Source organism: Pteropus vampyrus, unplaced genomic scaffold (assembly GCF_000151845.1).
Source record: "Pteropus vampyrus isolate Shadow unplaced genomic scaffold, Pvam_2.0 Scaffold41, whole genome shotgun sequence".
NCBI lineage: Eukaryota > Metazoa > Chordata > Mammalia > Chiroptera > Pteropodidae > Pteropus > Pteropus vampyrus.
The window spans coordinates 7,960,478-7,968,614 of NW_011888822.1; positions in this window are offsets into that span (position 1 = coordinate 7,960,478).

The window sequence follows — 8,137 nt, forward strand, 5'->3', positions numbered from 1 at the left end:
TGGCTAGAGTCATGAATAAACAGTTCACAAAAAAGAAAATATATTTGGTAGATTGCCTAATGAAAATGTGCTAGACATTCTTAGCAAGCAGGGAAATACAAATAAATATTGCAATAAAATGTTATTTTACTTCCCCATTATGGCATCTGACAATATCAAATATTGGCAGAGATGTCGCGTAACAGAAACTCTCATACATTACTAGTGAAATTGTTCATAGAAGCATTATTTTTAACAGCAAAACATAAGAAAAAGCCCAATATTTATTGGTAGAATAATTGATATATTTACTAAATGCACTATTATACAATAAAAAAATGAATTAACTATAGTTATATGTGACAGCACAGTTGAGGGTTTAACCAAGCAAAACTATGGTTAACTTTAAGGGGGATACAGAAAGTTGACACAGAGAAGGGACATACAAAGATTTTGGTAACATTCTAGTTCTTGGGTGATAGATTCATCTGTGTTTATTTTGTTAGACATCATGTGATAGATGAATGTTACATATGCTTTGTGCAAAGCAAATATTTCATGATATAAATAAAACAAAATTCATATATTTTTTAGATGTCATGGTATGGGAACCCAGATCTATTCAATAATTTAAACTAGCCCATTTTAATTGCAGTGCTGATACACTAGAATTTAAATAGTCAATAGAACGTACTGGTAAATCTTATCATCCCTGGAGATCCACTGCCTATACTGGAATCCTGACTCTGCCATTTACTAGCTGCAGGATATTGGGAAAGTTTCTTAATTTCTTTTTACCTCCATTACCTTGTCTTTATAATGAGGATAAAATTGAGCCTTACTTCACATGGTTGTTGTGAAGATCATAAGAGAAAAAGTAGGAAAAGCTCTTAATACATGGTTGCTTAACACATATTAAGTATCTAGTGAATATGATCTACATAGATTAGATCAGAGGCCTGAAATGTGCTCCCACACATGCTCTCTTGTACTTCTGCCATTGTCCAGAGTAGGCCTGGTCCTCAGGTAGCTGCTGCTCCCTTTTTCTGGTCTTCAGAATAAACACACATGAGCCCAACTCACATCAAGGAGCCAAGGTCAAGTGGGCCTGAAGTCTGAAGCAGAGCTGCCTGTATAATCTCAGCCTAGATGAACCAATCCCCAGCCAATATGCAGTTAGGGAATTGAGAATAAATCATTGTTTTTAAGCCTATGAGTCTTAGACCATTGTATTTGCAAAAGTAGTTGACTAATACATGAGGTGCTATATTGTTATAATAATAATTATTATTGGTATTAAAGATTTCAAAGATAGTTGCTCCTGGGTCTGCGAAGTTTATCTCACTCAAGTTGTACCTAGACAGGGTGAATTAGGGCCTTAAAACACTGAGACTTTTCAGTTTCTATCTTAAGCCGCTGCCTCAAGCATAAATATCTTACTTCTATTGACCTTGTCTCTCCTCTAGCTCCAGAACACATTGGCTTGAATCAGCTTTGCTTCAGCACACTGTCATTGTCGAAAAGACCTGAGGTTAGAGAAGAGACACACTATCCCTAGCTCAGAAAACAGTCAGCTTTGTAACTAGCTGTTTTATATCTGTACTATGAATGTCTCCCTTTGCTGTTAGAGTACTGTACAGTCCATAGCCAGGTATACACACACTGCAACCTGACTGGTAGCCAGGGTCAGGATTACGTTCCCTCCTATGTAATGAAGAGTCCTAATCTCAGAGTGGTTATAGTTACTTGCCCAAGGCCACAAAGTTGTAAATGGTATAAATGGACTCAAAACTGCAACTTCCGATGCTAAATACTGGCTTTCTTTCACCGTTTTATAGATGCCTTTTAATAACTTTTATTTTCTTGAGAATACATACTTTTCAACAGATTGGGTCACCAACAGATTGGGTCAATCTCTTATGTCAAACTGGTGCCATGAGAAATGTGCTGAAACATAGACAGCAGCAGAGTCCGTTATTCCTATGTCAACCACTGGAACTCAGACAAATATAGATTCTAAAGTAGTGGCTTTTGGAACTCTAGATTTTTATTTATTTCTCAAATTGTGTTTGGTTAGAAGATCTGGAGGTGGGGGGTGCAGATAGTGTAGGAACAAATCTTTACCTAGAATAACTTAGAAATATCTGAACTCATTAACTAACCTATGCATTAATAAGAGATTGCAGAATCAACACACCAACACCTTTTTTTTTTTTTTTTTTTTTTTGGAAATTAAGGTATCATGTGAAGTAAATTGATGAATAAATCTATTCTGTTTTCTTTATTTTGGGGGGTGTGTGGTTGGGTTGTGGACATGTGGCTATGGTGGATTGTAGAGAGGACAGGTGGGTTGGGGAGTGGACAAGGGGCAGTAGTTGGATTTTCAACCTTGAACAATCTCTTCCTTTGCTGAAGCAATCTGAAGCTTGACTCTGGATTTTGTTTTTGTTGTTGTGGCTGTTTTGTTCTGTTTTGTTATGGGCTTCGTTTTTGATTCAATGCGATTTCCATCCCTCTGTGTCCTGGGCAGCAGGAATGCTCCACCATGGAGGATTAGTTTCAACGCCTTGCAGAAAGAATGGAAATCAACACTCAGGTATGCTTGAACACCATCGATGGCACAGGGAAGAGTGATTCTTCACAGGAGTAGGGCAAAGAGGACCACGAACTGCATAGTGGCCATGATCTACACAATTTTCCCGGGTCTTCACTCCTTTCCAAAAGCTGTAATAGAGCAGACAATGACCAGTAGCAGGCAGGATGTGAGCTGCCACTGGGGAGGCCCCAGGTCGATGTTACAGCTTTGGTGGAGGTGCAGCACACCGCACCTGGTGAGGCGGAGGTGGGGGTCCTAGAAGGGCACTGCCTCCCCAGCCAGAACTTAACTGGACAACTGAGCTGGCCCAGAGACCTACCCTCCCCAAATCTGCCTGGCAGAAAGGACCCAGCCTGGCAGGACCAGAGACCCCTCCCAGAAGAGCCATGCCCACCAACCCTAGCTGAGGTGCAGGGTCTACCCTCCAGGTGAGCAGAGAAATGGAAATGGCATACCAAGAGCCCACAGAGTAGACTCTGGTTTCTACTGTCACACCCTGCATTTGGTGCTGAGGGGTCTGGGAGCGGAGAATGGGCTCCTTAGGTTTTCAAAGAAGGAGCTACAGAAGCCAGAGGGAAGGTGCTCAGTGATGCAGTAGCCGCTGTTGCCCACAGAAGGTCCAGCACCCCTTTGTAGGGATGAAGCTGAGCAGACTCAGAGCAACACAACGGGACACAGGCACCTGCTCTGTTCCCGGAGGATGACAGCTGACTACAGTTGTCCAGCGACTTCAAGGACAAAACTAAGAATCAGGATGATTACTCAAGCACCATCCAGGGAATGGAGTCCATTACAGGGGTGGAACATAAAAACATTTGGAAAGGGGGCGAAAGTGATGGTCAGTGGAGCATGTCCTGTGGGCCAGGCAGGATGCCGGGCACTTTCTACATTGAATTAAAGTATCTGGATAAACTCTCCTGACAGCCTGCGGGAAAGGTGTTGGCGCCACTGTGTCCATCGTGCACCTGCTGCCTCATTGTTCCAGGCAGACTGTGAATGGGAACTGACTGAAGGCTGTGCTGCAGCCCTGGGCAGGGGAGGAGCCACATAGTTAAAGGGGCCAACACTGCCCAGGTTTGCTGAGGTCCAATCCAGACACCTGAGGGAGAATGCTGTAGAACCCTGCTCTCCAGAGCTTTCCACAGCTGCAGTGTCATGGTGCCACACTGGAGAAGCTAGGGTCTTCGAAGTTCAGGATCACACAGTCTTATGACAGGAGACACGTGTCGGGCACAAGAGCTCACTGCAGCACTCCCAACCTGACCAGCACCCAACCACAAACAGATTGGCCAGGCGGGCAGATACTGCACTCTCCTAACTGACGTTGTCATCTTCTTTTCTTTACCAGGCACAAGCCTTGCGCCAAGGTGAGAGGGGCCTCCCAGTGCTGTCGGCTGCACCGGCAGTGTGCGGTCTGTGAGATGAAGCTCAGGGGGGCGGATGAAGGGGGCCACCACTGGCATGTCACTCAACCTGCTGCACCCCCTTGCCCGCCCTCCTAGGGGCCCGCCTCACCTGAGACCTGCCCTTATTATATATATATTTTAAAACTTCTCTACAAACAGAAACAAAGTAATGAGGGCTTTCCGTGGGATTGCCTCTGTTTAGAACATTATCAAATACTCTTGTTTATAAAATTATTTAAATAATGTTATATGATTTTAAGTAATGCAACTTATTTTTACCAAATAAGACTATAATTGTTTCTAAAACAGTTTCTTGTTGAGGAAGAGAACTGGGTTATATGATTTAGTATTAGGAATGAAGGCCTGGACATTTAACTACCTACATTACAATCTCAATTCCACTACTTGCTGGTTGTGTGACTTTGAAAAAGTTACTGAAGATCTCTAGCCTTCAGGTTTCACATCTATAAAGTGAGACAACTAATAAGACCTTCCTCACAGGTTTTTGTGAAGATTAAACAAGAGAATGCATATATAGTGCTTAGAAAAATAACTGGCACCAGTAGGTGTTCAAATGCTAGCAATTTGTTACCAAAAGTTCCTCAAGCAGACATTAGTTCGGTGTCACCTTTGGCAAGTGACTCCAACTTTGTCAGTTGCTTCATCTGAGTAGCATATGGTATTGATTGCTTTATCTGAGTATTATATGGTGATTAAGAGATTATACTTGAGACTACTTAAATTTCAGATTCCATGGGCAAGCAACAGAGTATCTCTAGGCTCCAGTACCAGTTTAAAAAAAAAAAAAAAGGCTGAAAATTAGATAATCTGTCTGATAGGATTATTCAGAAGATTAGATGAGAAAATGAATGCAAAACACTTAAAACAATGCCTTACACATGCCTATACTTAAAATATGGTTGCAATAATACAACAATGACAGAGTTGGAATAAAGAGTTCAAGTTCATTACTGTCGTCTCTATGATCTCAAAGTGTTGACTCTGTAAACCTCTAACAGGAATATTTTAGAATCAACCCATTGACATCATTGTCCTGATGGTTCCCTGTCTCTTGGTTATTGGTCTCTAGTTCCTACTGGGAAGCTCAACCTGTACTTGGCTTCTGGCTCACCCTCCCTACAGGGGCCTATTTGGGGCTGAGCCAGAGTCCATACATACACAGTGGGTCCCACAGCTCACAGCTGCTGCCAATCTGTTGCTTAGAACACACTCTCCTTGAGAGAGTTCCTCTGAGCTGTCATCCCAGTGATGTTTGGAGTAGAAGATGTCCCTCAAAAGTTCCTTCTTCCTAGAATTTTTGATGATTCTGGAATTCTATTTCTGCACATCCCTTGCCTCACCTCAGCCAGGTTTTATCACCTCTAATTCCTTATTTATATCTAGAACACTTCTGTCTTTCATTTCCGACTGTAAAGATCCAGGCCTATCCACCTTTAAAAGCCTAGCTAGAAGTATTTTGTACTTTAGAACCGCCCAGAAATTCTTTCCTTCACCAAAACTTCTCATAATATATATATATATATTTTAAATATAAACTCTCTGCTATGGCCTGTAAGGCTTTATATGATCCTATGATCTATTCTTGTCTGCCTCTCTGACATCATCTCTTACTTCTATGCTTTAGTCACACAAGACTTTTTCCTACTCCCTTAGGATTCCAAGTTTATTATCACTTTATTGCTTTAATACTTACTGTTCAACTCTGCCTAGAAAGCCTTCTACAAAATCATTTCCTGGTTGGCTTTCTTTTCCTCTCATTTTTAAGCCCTCAAAGAGGTCTTTCCTGAACATTCAGTATTTCTTCCCCCATCAAACACACACACACACACACACACACACACACACACACACACACACACATCAAAATTCTCATTTTGTCATTCTAGTCACTCTTGCACAGTGGTTCTCAACTGGGGGTGATTTTGCCCCCTAGGAGATATTAGGACATCTGGAGATATTGTTGGTAATCACAACTGAGAAGGTGCTATTGGTATCTCATTTAATCCTTATAACAAGCAACTAAAATAAATACTGTTACTTCTCCCCTTGAAGAGGTGAGAAAATGGGAGCCTAAAGAGCTTGAATTAGTTCTCCAAGATTATACATTGGGGAGACCAAGATCTAATGTTATGATTCTAAAATTTGTGTCCTCAATCTAGTATTATGCTGCATTTTATGTTAGTTTTTTGTTTGTTTGCTTGTTTTAAAAGCAAAGTGATAAAATAAGGGAAATCAAACAAATGATTTCTTTTGGGTCAGTCTTGGATGAAGGTAAATTGAAGGAATTTGATGGGTCTCAACTCTCATTGGCAGCAAATGGCAACAAGGAGAGGAGGCAGCTCAAGTTTCATGGCTATGAAGCCCTGAACAGACACCCCTCAAAAGGCCCTGATCTGTTCATCTCAGAGGAAATAAACATACAAGATGAGAAATTAACTGGGTTATGATGGACAAAATATATATAGACATACTTCTTGGGAGGACATGTGAATTGATTTAAGAAGGAAAGAGAGACAATGTGCAATAGACTGCTGTGAAAATGACTTATTGCTTCTTCTCTGTTCAGGGACCCCAGATCTTAACTTTTATCTCCTAGCAGAATTATCAAATTATCTAACAAATCTCAGAAACCTTAGTCTGACAGACCTAGCATTTAATGTATTAAAATAACTTTAAAATTAAGTAAAAGAGTTGAATTAATTTAATTGCTTACTAATTAAATGAAAAAAATCAACCTCTCTCTTTATTATTAAACTAAAGTAATATGAGGTCTACTGGGCTTAATGATTTGAACAGCCAAATTTGATTTGGAAATGACATGAATTCTTTGGATCCTTCTAACCTGAAAAATATCCTCCACAAATAAATCACTCAGTCCTAAATTGAGGGGCTAGAAGGAGAAATGAAAAATGAAGAAAGTTTATTCAGCTAAAAATATTTTTCTAGTTTACTGGATCCAATGAGTACAAAATAAGATAGCTCTAGAAAATTTACACGCAAAGAGGTTACTCCTGGTATAATGGATCTATTGTTACCTATTGTTATTATAACAAATTACCACAAACTTCATGGCTTAAAACAATAAAGATTTGTTATACTACAGTTATGTACACCAGAAGTTTCACTGTGCTAGAAATCAAAGTATCTGTAGCACGGCACTCCAATGCTTCTAAATGCTTTAGAGTAGAATCTTTTTTTCTTCTCTTTTTTTTGCCTTTGCCATCTTCTAGAGCATGCCTGAATTTCTTGCTTGTAGCCCCATTCCTCCATCTTGAAGGTGGGTCAAAAAGCATCTTCAAATCTCTCTCTCTGATTTTCATACATACACTTTCTTGCCTGCCTCCCTTTTCTACTTATCAGGACCCTGATGCAACTAGCCTTCACCACAGAGACACAGTTCCCTTGTGCTATTCTTGTCTTCCCTGTTACTAGCCTTTTCTCATCTCTCTCTTCCCATCTCCTCTGCCATCAAGTCTTGGTAGTCACAGGTCTTGCTTTAAATTAGTAGTGTTCTCATTTAGATAACTCATCATTTTATTTTACTTCATTATCACCAGAGAGGTTCTATCCACCAGGAAACAGATTTATTCAAGATGAGGTTTGTTTGGTCATCTGTCCGTTTGAGACTTTCGGCTAACTCAGAATCTTGTAATAAGCCCCTGAATTCTTTTTCTAATGATGGTTGCCACCACTGGCATTATTCATTCCATCCTTACCATATAATTCCTACTATTCATAGAGTTACCTGGCTTAATCCTATTTCTCCATTTTGTTTTGCAATGTATACAGTTGTCTACAATGTCTGTATGTATACAGAGACATACACTATCTGTCTAAACAGACACACAAATATAATTATATGTAATTTATGGACATAAATATTTGTCAAGAACTCACTTAAGAGAAGAATAATATCTAGTACTTGTACTAGATATTGAGAAAGTTTGGAAAATAAATTATATGGAACCAGTTATGATAAAATTATATAAATAGTTTTCTCAAAAGATATTGGTTGACAGGACAATTCTCTCTGTATAAATAGCAAACTCTGGTCTCTGGGACCCTGGCAATTTTCACTGACAGAGGTAAATCTTATCACAAGATCCTGGGAATATTTAATCATCAGTGAGTCAAC